This window comes from Oryzias latipes, chromosome 16, assembly GCF_053564925.1.
Source record: "Oryzias latipes strain Hd-rR chromosome 16, Olatipes_Hd-rR_3.1".
NCBI classification, from domain to species: Eukaryota; Metazoa; Chordata; class Actinopteri; order Beloniformes; family Adrianichthyidae; genus Oryzias; species Oryzias latipes.
The window spans coordinates 995,925-1,012,528 of NC_136252.1; the positions used below are offsets into that span (position 1 = coordinate 995,925).

Below are 16,604 nucleotides of genomic sequence, written 5' to 3' on the forward strand. Positions count from 1 at the left end.
CAATAAAGTTTGAGAAAAAAATAGCCGCTCGGCAGAACTGATATCCGCTTCCGGTTTTTTTAAACCCTACTGCGCATGTGCGAATGAGTTATTCCGACCGAAAGTGTGAGCCATGTGAATGTTTTTTATATTCTGAAAACATTTTTCTGGAACCATGTACACGGTTGGATTCTAATCCGACCATTGATCCGGTCAAGATATTTTTCACATGTAACTGCGGCTTATGGTGTCGACTCGCAGCGTGGCGGGGGCGTGGCATCACGATGGTGTCTCTCCATCGGGATGTCAGTCACCCATCACGATGGACGATGGTATCGTCCATCGGCACAACCCTACTATAAACATCCCTAAATATTCATAACAACAGTTCAATGAAATGTACTGTAAACCATCTTTATGAGGTCTTATGATGCCCTTTGTCAGGTTGCAACTCCATCAATTCTTGGTTTAACTAAACCAACTTTTAGTCTTGCAGTCTTGCGGTCCAATGGTATTTTCCATGCAAAGAGAAGACAAAGTTTCCTTTAGATACGGTTTGCTTGATGGCACTTCAGGCCTTGTGGTGAGTGGTAATGTAATAACAGTATCATAATAGAGAAACGCTACATCTGTCAAACAATGTATATTTTCCCACACTTCCACATTTCTGGATTAAAGCACTTTATTTAAAAAAAAAACTTTTTATAGCATCTAACTAGTAGGGTAAAAGGTGAACTTTTCAATCAAAAAGAAGAAGCATGGTTTAATGAAGCTCAGATGTGAAACACACCTTTAACCTTCCCTGACAGCACAAAGAACAGTGGTTTTTTTTTAAGGTTTCACAGTTTTCACAACCAAACAAATTGACTACACACCAACCTATACCTTCCACAGGCCCCCTAGATGACTTAAAATAGTCAAACAGAGTGGTGAGTGTTACCACACAAACATAAACAGACTCCTTGTATGCACTGTTGCACGATTCGTTGCCACATTCATTTTTTAAGCAAGTAAATGATATGGTTCTATTGGGTTACACATGGAGTTTTAGTCGCCATTCAAAGAGTGTGTGTCTATGAAAAAAGGGATGTTGATGGCTTAGTTCCTATTTGTAATGTTAACTCTTTCCTTGCTAGCCATTGCACACAACACAACTAATTCAAAATAAATACATGTGCAACCTCGTCTTTGAAGATTTGGACGCATTTGGTGCTACAGGCTGCTAAAAATGTTTATGCGTGGTATGTTTTTGTCACACATGACATATTTTACAACCTCGTTACAGGAGAACAAAACAGCACTATAATCCACTGAGACAGTATACAAACAAAACAATTCAAATACTGGATTTTAAAAAACTATGCGTTTTCACCATCGTACCATTTTACCCAAAAAAATCTGTTAAGCTGAGAGAACATTATTACAAACACAAAACTCATTAATGGTTTGTCATCCCCTCCACTCAACCAGTTTGTTCAAATAAGAATAGCTCCCCAAGAGTGACATGAGGAGACTGCATAATTCCCCGCAGAGAAGGGCCTTCAGTCAGAGCTCCTTCTCAATAAAAGCAGCACGAGAATGGAATACTGTCCTTCAGTGTTCGAGAAGCAACCACATACAATCACTTTAAAAAGCACCTTAAAAACTGGCTCTTAACACAGCATACTTGTTTACATTGAATTTCAATATTCCCCCTTTTGCCTGATCTGCAACTATGTCTTTTATATTAATTTTCATGCTTTGTAAACCACCTCATTTTTTTCATTGTTATTTTAAATGATTATCTAATAACTGCATTTTCATTGTATATCATTTTTATTCTCAGTTTAAATTCTGTTTTTAATTGCGGTTTTTAGCATTTTAGGTAGACAGGTAGACGTGTTATCCTGGGACAACAGATGAAATATAGCTGCTAAGCTGATTCTGGCTTATTGCATGTAATGATTTCAATGTGCAATGTCCCTGAGAAATAAATAAATTGATGATTTTTTGAAAGTTAATCGAAGCATGGTGATATTAACACCAGAAGGCAAAAGCAGCTAAGATAAAAGCTCCCAATCAAATATAAAAATGTCTGTGAGTCAGTCAATCTTAGCTATTCATCATCAATCACCATCTCTGTGCTGTAACTCTGTCCAACATTGTAGAACGAATAAAGCATCTTGTTTAAAAAAATGACATGCTTAGCGCCAACATTTCTGCCTAGTTGTTGCTTTTCCAAAGCCATCTCTCAAATAACTGAATCCACAAATCAGGTATAGCAAGTAAGCTTTCAATACTGCCTAAAAGTCCCAACTGTGTAACCTTCTGCTGAGCGTAAACACCCTCCCTAGCAAGGTCTGCTAGTTCTGATTTCATTATGAAAGAGGAGGAAATGACAGCACCTGACTGGGTGATGCCATCTTTAAATGGGAGTCTGCGTCTTACTCCAGGGGTTGTGATTTAGAAAAAAAGCTACAAACTTGGATAAAGACACACATCAAGAAACTTTTATCCACTGTCATTTAGGAACTTTGCCTGGGTCTTTTGATGATGTCTTCTTAAAAATGAAATACGGAAAAATAAACCCAGAGAACAGAGTTGGGGAAACATGTCTGCCTGTGATAAGAACCAGTATTTGCAGACATTTGAGGCACTTGGTGGAAGTCACAGTGCACATTTGCAGAATGTGGGCAGTCTCAACACCTCTCTCTGAAATGGAAGAGTAAGGGCATCTGTTCCCAATCCGTGCTGGGTGAGCGCCACCACTAAGCTTGCCCCAGAAAAACACTATTCACCACAGGGACTAGTGGCCCACTTTTTCAAGGAGTCCAAAAAGCTTTTTTGCCTTGTTAAAGTTTTTCTCTTCATTGTCCCTCCAATCTGTGTGCAGGCTGTCCTGCAGCAGAGGATACCATGACTTCTAACCACAAAGCAGAAGCTCACTGACCATCGGCATGTTTCACATATGTGCTGCTGTACATGCTGAAGGTCTGACTGACCATCATCTCCTCTTATAGCCATTGGCTGGCAAAGAGGTAGAGACATTTAGCCAAATGCTTCCAAGGAATCTTAAGCCTCATATGTGGTGTGGACGATATTAATCAGGCTGAGATGACAATTTAACCGTTGTGGTTGTCTTTCGGTGGCCCTTTAAAAATGCACTGACAATAGGAAGTGGGATGAGATGCAGCTAAATCAGAGAAGGGGACCTATTGATTACTGTAGTATGGCTTCAAGTACCTCACATTTGCATTGGCTTCACTTTGAGGTGAATGAATCCGAAAGAAATGCACAGAAGATAGGAGATCTGTTTAATTCCATCTCGAAAGAGGTGTGTCTGTCTGCCAATAAATAAGAACACATTGGAGCAAAAAAAGTATTTAGTCAGCCACCAATTGTTTAAGTTCTCCCACTTAGAAAGATGAGAGGCCTACAATTTTCATCATAGGTGAACCTCAACTATGAGAGACAAAATGAGAAAGAAAATATCCAGAAAATCCCATTGTCTGACATTTAAAGAATTTATTTGCAAATTATGATGAAAAATATGTATTTGGTCATTATTTGTATTAATGGCATTTGTTTGAACTGGTTGTCTATATAAAAGAGACCTGCCCACAACCTCAATAGTCACACTCCAATCTCCACTAGAGTGGAGTTTAGAGACTAAAACCAAAGAGCTGCCTATGGCATTTCATGAATGCCTTTAATTGAACGAGGGCAAAGACAACTGAGCGACTGAGTATTCAGGAACTGAGTTAGCGAACCTTACAACTGCGCAAGTGCAATTCTAAGAGCGACCCCGCATTTTTCAACTGCACGGTTGCCGTCTTAACTGAGCGGCGATTCTTTACAATCGCTGGGTTTGCGCAGAGTTCAGGGGGTGTCTTTGTAACTTGGGGGCAGTAACTTTTCTTGTTGATCTGATTGGGCGGAATTTGCATGTCAAATCCGGAAAGGCAGCGCGGTGCGACTTTACTTCTTTAGAGCAGGGATGCGGCTCTTTGCCTCTTATCATATTTTCTATATAACGTGCTTTCACGACCATAGAGCGCACTTAAAAGTCTTAAATTTTCTCCAAAATGTATGGAGCGCCCTAAGGTGCGGCCCTAAAGAGTTGTTGTGTGAGTTCAGTTAATAGGACCTAGGAAAGGACAGCATGATAATTGGAAAGGTGGGAAGTGAGGATCTGATAAAAGACACCCCTCACCCCACCCCAATAGCACAAAGGTGCAGGTATAAGCATGATACAGAACAACATCGCTTTGGAAACCCTGAAAATGCCACCTGCAAAGAGACACGCTTATGAAACACAGTTTAAACTGCAAGTTATCAGCTACGCGAAGGAACAAGAGGAATCGAGCAGCTGCCAGAGAATTCATGATTAATGAATCGATGATTCGCAAGTAGGGGAAGCTGGAAAACAAACTCAGACAAGACAAGAAAACGCAGCTGAGTTTCCGCGGAAACAAGGCGAGGTGGTCCGAGTTGGTAGATCGATTCGACTCGGAAGTTCATCTTCCGCTCCTTTTACTGGGACGCAGCGCCGGTTGAGTTATGCCACAATTTGTGAATGGATTGCAGATGCTTGGGCTACATGTCTGCTTGCACTGTTGTTCGAGCTTTTGCAAAAGCCGGTATGATTCATGAGGAGCCGCACAGCAACGAGACAGACACTGACGATGACGAAAGGGAAACTGGCGTGTTTAATAGAAATTTAGCCCAGCTGTTCATTTCAGATACAGAAGATCGGGACTTTGATTGATTTTTGGTTGCTGATTGATGACTGAAAAAATAAAAAAGAAATCACAACCAACCTAGTTTTGCTCCTGCTGCTTTTTTAAGACAAACACTAGCATACATGTTTTACTGGTAGGTTTTAACGTTAAATACAGAAAAAAACACCCATAACTGAAACTGGGCCGTTTAATCCAGTGCTGTTGTATTGTAAGGGGAGGAGTGTGCTATTGGAAAGACTATGGCTTGTGTATGGCTTGGCAGGTCAGTGCGTGGTGTGGCTCTTTGACTATCACAGTTAAAAATTGCGGCTCTTTGTGTCAAACTTGTTCGCCATCCCTGTTTTAGAGCCTTTAATAGCATAAAAACAGCGGATGTAACTTGGATTAAAACGTTAAACACGTTTTTGGCCCATATCAACAACCCAAGACCTAGGTAAGAAAGTGCAGCGGATTTTCTCATGTGAAAATCACTGCATTTGTTACCGTTTTAATCCACGTTACATCCGCTGTTTTTTTTTTTTTTCGATTAAAGCCTCTAAAAAAATTAAAGTCCCACCCGCCGCCTCGCCAGATTTGACATGCAAATTTTGGCCAATCAGATCAACCAGAAAGGTTACCACCCCCCAACTGACAAACACACCCCATGAACACCACCCCCTGAACACTGCGGGCAAACCCAGTGAGCACACAGGAGCAAAGCAAGTTCTCAGGATCGCCGCTCAGTTAAGATTGCAACCGTGCAGTTGTAGAATGCGGGGTCGCCTGCTTAGCATTGCGCTTGTGCCGTTATAAGGTTCGCTCACACAGTTTCTGAATACAATCGCTTGATTATCTTTGCGCTCGTTCAATAAATGGCAGTCATAAAATGCCATAGCTGTCTAAGGACTCCAGAAACCAAATTATTGACCTGCACCAGGCTGGGAAGAATCTGCAACAAGTAAGAATCTTGGTGAGAACAAATCAACTGTGGGAGCAATTATTAGGAAAAGGAAGACATACAAGCCCACTGATTATCTCCCTCCATCTGGGGCTCCCCACAAGATTCACCCTGTGGGGTCAAAATGATCACAAGAACTGTGAGCAGAAATCCCAGAACCACACAGGGGACCTAGTGAATGACCAGCAGAGAGCTGGGACTAAAGTAACCAAGGCTACCATCAGTGACACACTATGTTGCTAAGGACTCAAATCCTGGGCTGGGGGCAGGGCTCCAGACTGCGAGCAATTGGTCGCATTTTGCGACCAAAATTTGAGAGTGTGCGACTGAATTTTACATCCAGTCGCACATGTGCGACCAGTAAATTTCCCTCCCCCACCCTTCGTATTTTTTATACATCAAACGTAGAAGGGGCACATCAATGATCAATGAAATAATCAATGAGACGCAAGCCACACGCACGCAGGCAGACACACACTCGCGCACATACTCATGAAACGCGAGCACGTACACTCTCGCGTGATACCTGTCTGTGAGGCGGCCACTGCGTGTGAGAAGAATAGGGAAAGCCACTGTGAGTGGCTAAAATGCGTGGAGGGGGCGGGGCCTAGAGATAATCGAGCGCGCGTAAAAATCTGTGGGAAGGAAACTGAGACAAATATCACAACCTGATATGTGCGTCTGAGCTATGGGTAAGCGAACTATTGATTCGTTCTTCCGACCTGCGGCTAGTGTACCAGTGCCAGAGTGTACAGCAGGGGTCTCAAACTAGCGGCCGCAGGCTATTTGCGGCCCCCAAGATGATATTTTGCGGTCCCTGCCTTAATACGAAGGTTTAATGTTACTGCAGCCCGCAAGTTTGTATGAATGACACTTTTTCATCGTTGTGCACGGAGCTGACCAACCAATCACAGTGGGGTATATGACTCTTGGGGGCGGGACAATGACAGGGTTTGAAAGCAGGAAACCTGACAGCCCCCTCCCTCCCCGGGCCACATTAAGAAGTTCCTTACTTTCCTTTTGAACGTATTTATTCGCTCGTAATTTTCTACATACATTCAGTCCGTGCTGAACTTTTCTCTGGGCCGCACAGACCCGGAGGAAGGTTTAGGTTTTGGTTACGGTTACGGTTACGGCGGCACATCAAACGGGTTACGGCAGCACACCGCTCCCGCGGGAGTCGGGTCAGCTGAGGAGAATAAATGTCCCACACGTACGTGCGTGACAGCTAACGGGGCTTGACCTTTAAACACGCTCGAGCAAAAACAACATTAGTTTTAGACACACTGAAAATACGTGGGGAAAATGCAACAATAGACGTGTTTGAGATGAACCGGCACCTCGCGTGGATCGTTGGGGACACCAGGCGGGGGGGGGCTGTGAGATGAAAGCGAATCTGCAGCAAGAAGACTGAAGGACAACAGTTGGAGTTGTCCTTAACATTCAATTTAGTTTTAATATTATTCTCCCCCTTAGTATGATCTGTGTTATTATATATTTTATGATTATTTTAATGTTTTGTGATGTATGTAGCCTTTTTTAATGAATTGGTATTTTAAATTATTTTAATTAATCACTCCACTACAAAAACCATCAGGACACATGTCCCATAATGCATTGTTTTGTAGTCTCTAGTTTCCAGCTGTGTCCGGGTAGGTTTGCCCCTTGCTCTCACCCCTTTCTCGCGAAATTTTTGTGATGATTGACAGTTGATGTTGGAGCAAAAACAAAAATATATGTCACACACCAGGTGATCTGCGCAGCATTGAGTTCACCTGGGTGATCTCAAACACGCTTATTGTGCATCTTGGCTGCACCTATTTGGTGTCACAAAGATAAATTTCCATCCGTTTTCTTTACTATTTGTACTGTCATGACAGTGATGGTGCTGTCAGTTTACCTTCTTGTTGCATCTTCAAAAGTGCAGAATAAAATGTGACACTGCATTTGAAACAGCACATTGTAATTTCTGCATCTATTATTAAAGTATTTATTAGTAATACAGTGGAAATTAGTAGATTTGGTTAGAATGTTGATTTATGGTATGCGCCCCTAAATTTTCTGGTTGCGCCCCTAAATTTTTCAGTTAGGGGCCACTGTGCTCCTAGTGAAAAAAGTTAGTCTGGAGCCCTGGCTGGGGGTGTTTTTCAGAAAAAGGGAGCAGGACGACTGATTCGTGAAAAGAAAAGAATGAATGGGGCCATGTATCCTCAGATTTTGAGAGAAAACCTCATTCCATCAGCAAGGGCATTAAAGATGAAACATGGCTGGGTCTTTTAGCATGACAACAAACCCAAACACACTGACCGGGCAACAAAGGAACGATTTCGTAAGAAGCCACTCCTTCTAGACCGCTTCTGGAGTGGCCTCGTGGCCTAGTGGTTTTTCAACCTTTTTTGAGCCACGGCACACTTTAACCTTGACAAAAATCCTGCGGCACATCAGCATCCAAAAATTTAAAAAAAAAGGAGAAACTCATAGTCTGTATTGATCTACAGCCAAACCACAATCTCACATGCATTTTTGTGATAATTGTGGCAGAAAAAGCTGGAAGCTGCAGCTTCTAAAAGATGTAATAAAAGTTGAGTAAAAATATTTAAAACTGTTTGATTTTTGTTCATTGTTGTTTCAAGACGTTAAGAGGAGAGACTCATTGTGCCCCGAGACGCTGTCACTTTAACCCAATGCATCATGGGAGATGTAAACAGCCGCCAACCGCAGACAAACTAGCGTCTCTGAGCTTCATTGTTTTGTTCACTTGTTCCACGGTCTGACACCGGATTCTGTGGAAAGCTACACCGCTAAAGACGAGCTTTAGCTGGTGTTTTTGTTAGAACTGAGAGACATTATGAGCAGAATCAGAACAAAGAAGTGAAGACTCTAACCACTTCTGATTCAAGAATGGTGGAGACAGTTAAAGGGGCGGGACTTTTCAGAAAACAGCTGACGCCACGCCTAAATCGCAGTACCGTCATTCTTATCAAAATGTCTTTAATAGAATCAAATAAACACAAAGAAATATGTATTTTACGATCTTTAATATTCCTAACTTCTCAGTGTTTTATCAGGGCCTTTTTGGATGAAGACAGAGCTGATTTCCTGGAGATGGTAAATGTTTTTAGATCAGTTAATGAGGGCAATTTCCCACGGCACACTTGACCATCTCCAACGGCACACCAGTGTGCCACGGCACACTGATTGAAAAACACTGATCTAGACAGTCTCTAGATCTCAACCTCACATCTGTCAAACTCAAGGCCCGTGGGCCACGTCATTTTATGTGGCCCGCGAGATCATGAAAGTTTTCATTTCTTAAAATAAAAAATAAAAATTGGTGTGTATTTATTCATATCTAGGGGGAATCGGACTTGAAATATCAGATTGGGACACTATACATTAAATTTAAACACTGTCCATATAACCTAACCTGCCAGAACCAATTTACAAAGGATTTATGTTATAGTAACAAGCAAACATATGTTTTCTATGCAACTGTAATTGTCACTATAAAAAGTTTGAATAAATAAATAAATGACTCATTTAACATTAAGGACTAGTTACGTTTATTTCTCATGACATTTAGGCCCCATTTCCACTGCATGGTTCAAGTGACCCAATTCCGATTTTTTCCTCTCATGTGGCACAGATCAGATATGACCGGTGAACGTGTAAGCAGGACAAAAGCGCATGGATTCCGTTTTTCTCAGATCGGATTCAAGCCTCACTCATATGTGGAAAAAAAATCGGTCAGGAATCGGATACGTGCATTTGCGTGTGTCATGTAAGCAGACAAATCGGATATTCCCCAGTAAATGTGAGTTGTATGTCAGTGACATCAACTCAGGAGACCACCAACTGAGATCACATGACTTATTAAGGTGCTTTTGTGCGCTGATGTTGCTGTCAGCGTGTTACCTTTCAGCCTCAGGCTGCAGACCGTAGTCGGAAACCGCTGTTATTTGCGGTCGGGACGCAAACGGTAACTAATCAAGCGGGACACCATTGCTCTGGAACTGGCTAGAAGCCGTTTATTTATTTGCCTGTATTGCGGAGTGTGGGCGTGTATGATGGCGACCGCGCGTGTGTGTGTGTAAGTAGAGGAGATGGGGTGTGAGCGCGGAGCGGGGGAGTGTCGGAGAAATTATAAATAAAGTGTCTCCCCCAAAAGTTTTGGAGTCTTTCTTAACCCACTCTGGAGGCTGAGGGTTCAGAACGGGAAAGTGAACCCCGAAGGAGAATCCACCTTCGGCCCTGGAGAAAATCTCCCGTGCGTTTCTGACCACGGTCGGAAAAGAGAAGTCATCGCGCAGGAAAGGTTCAACACTTGCATCAAACTGTTAGTACGGCACGTCTGCAAACACTTCCTCATTCAAAACTCAGAGAGAGCCGAGTAGCCCCCCTTTTTCCTCTCCCCTCTGGAGCGCCCAAGGCAACGCCTCCTTCATCGCTGAGTTGCCTCCATGACAACCGCAGTCACAAAAGTCCGGAGGAGGTCCGCGGAAGGCGGAAATGCTGCTACGTAGTCCTCAGAACGTCTACGTTTGATAGTTTCAGTATTGTATAGTGTAAATGCAAAAATCGGATACGGGTCACTTTTAAAAGAGGATGTAAGCGGGTCGTCAAAAAAATCGGATATAGTCAGAAAATCGGATATGGGGATCAAGACCTGCAGTGGAAATGCGGCCTTAGTTACATGTATAAGTTATATCTGACCCCTTGAGGACAATCATCTTTGGAGGAAGAAAGTTCTTGTTGCCCAGCAACAGCCACAAAACATCACTGCTCTAGTGCTCTAGAGGAGATCTGTATGGGGGAATGGGCCAAAAATATCAGCAAAAGTTTGTGAAAACCTTGTGAAGACATTTGACTGCTGTGATTTCCAACAAAGGGTATATAACAAAGTATTGAATTGAACTTTTGATATTGACCAAATATTTATTTTCCATGAATACATCCTTTAAAAATCAAACAAGGCGGTTTTCTGGATGTTTTAATCTCATTTTGTCTCTCATAGTTGAGGTATATCAATAACGAAAATTACAGGCCTCTCTCATCTTTTTAATTGGGAAAATATGCACAATTGGTGGCGGGCTAAATACGTTTTTGCCCCAGCGTACAGCATTATCTTTATATGCCAATTTTCCCTCATGACCCTAAAGGTATAAAGAAAAAAAATGCATACCAGATGGAGAGTGGAAGGAATTACTTGAAGCTTAGGCGCAACTCACAGATTTCACTCAAATACTGCGTATAGTTTTTAAATGTAAAAAGTAGCTGTCAGGTCCATCTACTCTTCCATGCTTGATACTACAACCTACGAGCCAATTTGACATACAAACGGAGCAACTAATTATAACTGTATCCACGATTTTAGACTGTTACCCGACTGTATTTTTTTTCTGACAGTGAAACACAAATTACCTGAGAAACTGGGTCGGTCTCTCTGCTGATATTCATCACATTGACTTCTGGCGGGAGCTGCAAACAGAGCCGCCTGTCAAGGCTTTTATCACCAACCTGCCTCGTGCTCCATGTCTACGATGGGATCTAGTCGGTGGAATACAGATGCTACTGAGTGGAAGGGGGTGAAGTCTGCCAGAACGAGTAACGCAGTTTCCGATCAGATACTTCAAAATAAAGGCACTGCCTGTGTAAAACAATCTCAGACTTTTAATATAAATACGCAAATAATAGGTAAAATGCAGAGCTGAGATTCAAATATTACAAACTTAGAACATCTACCGGTATATTAAGTACATTACTTTTTCTGCTCAATGTATTTTGCTTTAAAATAAAGGTAATAGAGATTTAAATATCTGTAAGTTGACATAGTTTAGAAGTATTTCAAGCAAAGTAATTCTTGTTGCAAAATATAATTTTGAAGGGCCTATATTGTGCTTTTCTAAGCCTTTCAGAGTAAACTCTATCCATTTATATCAGGGGTGCTCATTACGTCGATGGCCATCGACCGGGAGCATCATGGCATTTCAAAGGCGCTGCTGGCTCCGTACGAAGCGCGTGCCACGGAAAAAACAGCTTCCCTGATGAGCTCGAATTTATCGGGCGAGAACTGCAGAGCTGATAGCAGGAGGACACACGTGTGGCGGCTTCAATAAACACTCTGGTTGTCCGGAGTGCTCTTCAGCCGGGGACTTGACGCGCTGCGGGGCAGAACGCGACTTTTTGATGACAGAATTTGCACTCCGTGAATTTAAACACGCATGTGCAGTGACGTGTTTCAGAGGATGTCCGATTGGCCGTTCTGCATGTCAATCATGTCCCGTACTTCTCAGTGAGGTTTTGATTGGCTGGTGGATTTTTAAGAAGTACTTTTTTTTTGTTACTTATCTTTGCTGACCTGCGATCTAGCCTCATGTCCTTGAAGATCAACTGGTCGATGGACGTAACGAGCACACCTGACTTATACAATTTATAATAAAAATGTCATTGTTTTTTCTTTTCTTTATTCTTCTCCAAACTTAAATTGCATTTCTGTACTATTAATATGTTATTTACTTAAGTCATTTCAATGAAAACAGATTTAAAGTTAACTATGAAGTCAAAAAAAGTGACTTTGGTGTATAATTCCAAACCTTAACTACTATATCCTCATTCTTCAAATTAGACTACATATATAGAATTTTCGGGCTATATTTTTAAAGTTTAAGTACAAGTATTTCAAAAACTAAAAAGTAAAAATACACAGGTCTGTGTGAGGTGATACTGTGGGTGACCTGTAGAACGAGGACATAGTATTCTTTTCCCAATTACTTTACAATCACGGCTGCAAAGGTAGGAGATAATCGATAAAAATGCCAAGGATTAGTTTTCATTTGTAGCTGGTACTAAAAGCGTTTTTTCTTTGAAATCGAGATTGGCTTCTCTTCCCACGGTCAACGGGGGATTGAAGACTCGAGTTGGCATCAGGTGTGTAAAATTTTTATAAGATCCCTCGATCAAAAGTTTCTTTCTCCTATATTGTGCAAAAACGTGAAAATCGCACATTAATTCTTAGGTTTTTGAATATTTGAAATTTTGAATATATTTTTTATTTTGATTTTACTGTGGGGTGGCCCTTTTGTGGCCATCCCACAGTAAATTCAAAATTTTCTACGCAAATCCCTGAAACGTGTTTTGGTTTTGTTTGAATCATTTTGACTTTTTTTTTTTAGCTCCATAACCAATTTTCGCTTGTCTGGGGGGGGGGGGGGGGGGTATGCCTATAATTCATTTTTTTACCGGGTACCATGTCTGTGCAAATTATGGTGAGTTTTCATGCACGTGGCGAGGGTCAGATTATCATTTAAAGGCACAGAAAATGTCTGTATCCGAAAAACATTTCGTCCTTGTGGCCATTGACTGCCGTGCTGCGGGCCATAATAATTACTAAATAAAAAGCCATGCAGTAGAGTAGATAGCAAATAGTTTAGCTTGGAATTAGGCAACAAAGTTCTCTTATAAACCCTAACTTTGACAGGGAATAGTTTTTCCTTTTGCATTTATATTTTCGTAGTACTAAAACCAGATCAGACGTTTAATGTGCAAACAGAAAGGGCTCATCGAGTTTCGTGCGCTGCCGTAAACTGTGTAATACTGGCGCACAACATTAAAGCGCGGCTGGCTTAACCATGGCTGAGCGAACAGCGGTTCATATGACCGTCCTGTCGACCACACACCGTCTTTGTCACTTATCAACGCCGAACAGTGAACAGAATTTCTATTGGGAGAAAGGTCTCGCGCAAATGCAGGCAGACAACAGTAACCGTGCCGGATCAGCAGCCAGCAGTGCAGCATCTACATGCGCCGCGCGGCAAACGTGCACTTTACTCCTCAAATCTGCGCGCTCCTAACAGATTAAGTTGCTATGCAAGAAGCAGCAGCAGGTTTTTTTTCTGTCTGCGGAATCACATTCCCTCTAAACAATACTCACTAGGCTCGTTTGTGCCTCCAAGGAGATTTCATCGCCCCTGACTCACTGCCCTCCGCCGCCGCCTCCTCCTCCTCCTCCTCTGCAATCAGTTACAGCCAACTTAAAAATCCCAGCCTGCTCCTTTCCTCACCTCACACGTTCCCCTCTCCCAGGTCCTGGTCCAAACATTTCACGAGCACACCGGAACCCATCACTGGCTGAGCATCATGGTCCCGGTAGTTCTTGTCTGAGGGTGCATTTCCGTCGTCGGCGTTAAAAAACAAGGATTCGCCTAGTGTCATGGAGACTCCAGAACCCAGCAGGCTTTGCGGTGCTGTTATCTTGAAAGGGAAGAGAATGGAGGAACAAACCGTTATGTTGTTCCTCTCATTTCTTCAGGAAGAAAGAATAAATACTTCACATTTATCAACATGACAACATACCTTTAACACAAACAAACAATGCCAACAGTTGAACTCTTTTTTAAATATTTTATTCACACTGAGAAATACTGCTTAACTCAGAGTTATAATATTATATTGAATAATATGGAACCACATCAAAAATCAGATGAAACTTGAGGTAAAAGGACCAAAAATGTATACACAGCACATATCTGTGTTCTGTTTTATAAACTTGATTTTGATCTATACATGTTTTTATGGGTTTCAAATCTTTCAATTTAGTTTTTCCTTTGTCTTTTGTGTCACATGCCAATTCTTATGTTTAAGCCTTCTGTTCACTGTTTTGGCATCAAGGCTGCACACTGGACCACTGCACCCTCCTGTGGCTGATCCTGGTCTCTACTTTACAATTAGATAAAGGTTCGGCATAATCTATTCTGACATTGTTATTGTCTTCCACCAATTAAAATCTTCTTTTTCGGCTTTTACCCTCAGGGGTTGCCACTGCAAATGAGCTTCCTCATCATTGGTCTGATTTGCATAGTTGGTTAGGCAAAGATTTTACATCACATGTCCTTCCTGACACAACCTTCTGCATTTACAGAGTTTTCCAGGACTTACAAACACGTCTGGTTGTGGCAAAAAATGTCTTTTCAGAAAATCTGCTTTGTTACTTTATTATCAGATACCAAAATTAATCTGCCAATATCACATTTCTCAGACCAGTCCCAAGAGGTAAGGGATGCTTATTAAGCTGCCAAAGAGGAATACCTGACTTCTTATAAAAATATGGTTGTGTTTGGTGAAAGAAAGTCATTGTAGATTGAGGACAACATTTCAGTTTATGGTGTTGTGTCCCACTTTTTCTGTCTTTTCTTAAACTCTGTACTGTATAATCGATGCACATATTGAGCATTTATACACTAAAGGACTCAATTTAAAAGAAATCTAATTTGCTTAAACCAGTCATTTATTACATTTTTGTTCACATAGAAAACAGTATAGCATATAGGTATAATTAATACACCTCGACAAAGTCAAATTACAAGAAGTATTGTTTTGCTATGTTAACTGACCTTTTCTCTAACTTACTTAGTCCATTTATTTCACTAGAATTATTTTTAACAGTTCTGGTATCTTATACTTGCTTTTTTACACAGCCGGTGAGTTTAAGCCTTTAGGGAGTGCCCTATTTTGCCACAGATTAATCCGAAATTTCAACCTGCTACATTATTTTTTGAACAACATAACAACCAAGATTTAACAAGTTTTATCAGACTATACTTTTTTTGGATTTTTGACGTTTTGAATCAAAGTTGTTGTTTTTTTTTTTTTTTTACATTTTCTTAGTTTCTTATTCTAGCCAGATTTTGCACAACTTGTGTTGCATGTCTTTTGTGTGACTTGCACAAATTTTCAGGTGATTCTGCTTAAAAGTACAGGTAAAACTGAAGCAAAACTCAAGATAGGCATTGTTCTAAAAATAGAGGAGAGTATGATTAAGGAAAACAGGTGTTTGGCCAATCACCTGGACAGAAGCCTGGATGGATAAAGACAGTGTTTTATTGACAGAAAGTTGTACATCTCAAAAAAGTTTAAGGTTCTTTGTTATTTTGAGCAGAAGTGCTGCAAGAGTGACGCTTCTTCAAATTCATCTATCCATTTTTCAAACCTGCTTGTTCCTTGTTAGGATCATGGGGTTGCTGGAACCAGTCGCTGCTGGTTCACCAGTCTATTACTGGGACACATAGAAACAAACAATCACACCTAAAGGGCAATTTAGTCACCCACTAACCTGGGTGACTAACCCCTTTGGGGTCATGGGGCTCCCGGAGCCTATCCAGGCCACTTGTGGGCAAAGGCAGGGGACATCCTGGACAGGTCGCCAGTCTGTCTGACTGTATTCATTTTTTTTAACCTTTATTTAACCAGAAAAATCCCATTGAGATTAAAAACCTATTTTCCAAGGGAGTCCTGGCCAAGAGGCAGCCCATTTCAGTACAAAAAATCCATAAAAACTAACATTCAAATCAAATCAAATCAAATCAACCTTTATTTATATAGCACTTTTTTCAACAACATTTGTCACTCAAAGTGCTTTGCATAAAATACAATAAAATTTAAAAACAACATAACAAGACAAACAGTGCGACTACCCCCCCCCCCCCCCCCCCCCCGCAAGAACACACACATTCACACACACATACGCACACCACGATAAAAAATAAATAAACAAAAAATGATAAAATGATCGAATGTAGAGACCTGGCTTTGTCCTGAAGTGGGGAAACGATATTTTGGGGACATGTCCACGTCAGCGACCCCCCAACCCAAGTTCACGGAGAACACTACAACAGAACCCCCCAGATCCTATCAAAACATTATTAAAACTACATACATCATAAAAAGCAGTTGCACATTATTGTTTCAGTCTCCTATGCTTTGAGCTTGTTCTTAAAAACATTTAAAGATACCAGTTCAGTTAGTTTACAGTCTTTCTGCAGCATATTCCAAGCAATAGGAGCAGAGTGGACAAAGGCTTTTTTTCCAGCTCTGTGCAGCAAATGGAACAGAAAGCAACAACTGGACTTTACATCTTAGGGAGTGAGATTCCACACTTCTCCTTGTGATTAAAGAACAAATGTAGGGAGACA

The 16,604-nt window shown here is 41.3% G+C and overlaps 1 protein-coding gene across 22 annotated transcripts in view; it reads right to left on the minus strand.

Moving 5' to 3' along the window:
- Positions 1-13,867, minus strand: part of phactr4b (phosphatase and actin regulator 4b) — a 187,444-nt gene extending 173,577 nt beyond the window's left edge. For 4 of the 22 annotated variants that reach the window (XM_078932864.1, XM_078932855.1, XM_078932857.1 and 1 more), the window contains exon 1: positions 13,568-13,864. The gene's annotated coding sequence lies outside the window, so the exon portion shown is untranslated. Of the gene's footprint in view, positions 1-11,058; positions 11,079-13,567 lie in introns of those variants that run through there. The other 18 variants (XM_078932860.1, XM_078932846.1, XM_078932866.1 and 15 more) reach the window with 12 other exon arrangements.
- Between the last annotated feature and the right edge of the window lie 2,737 nt (positions 13,868-16,604).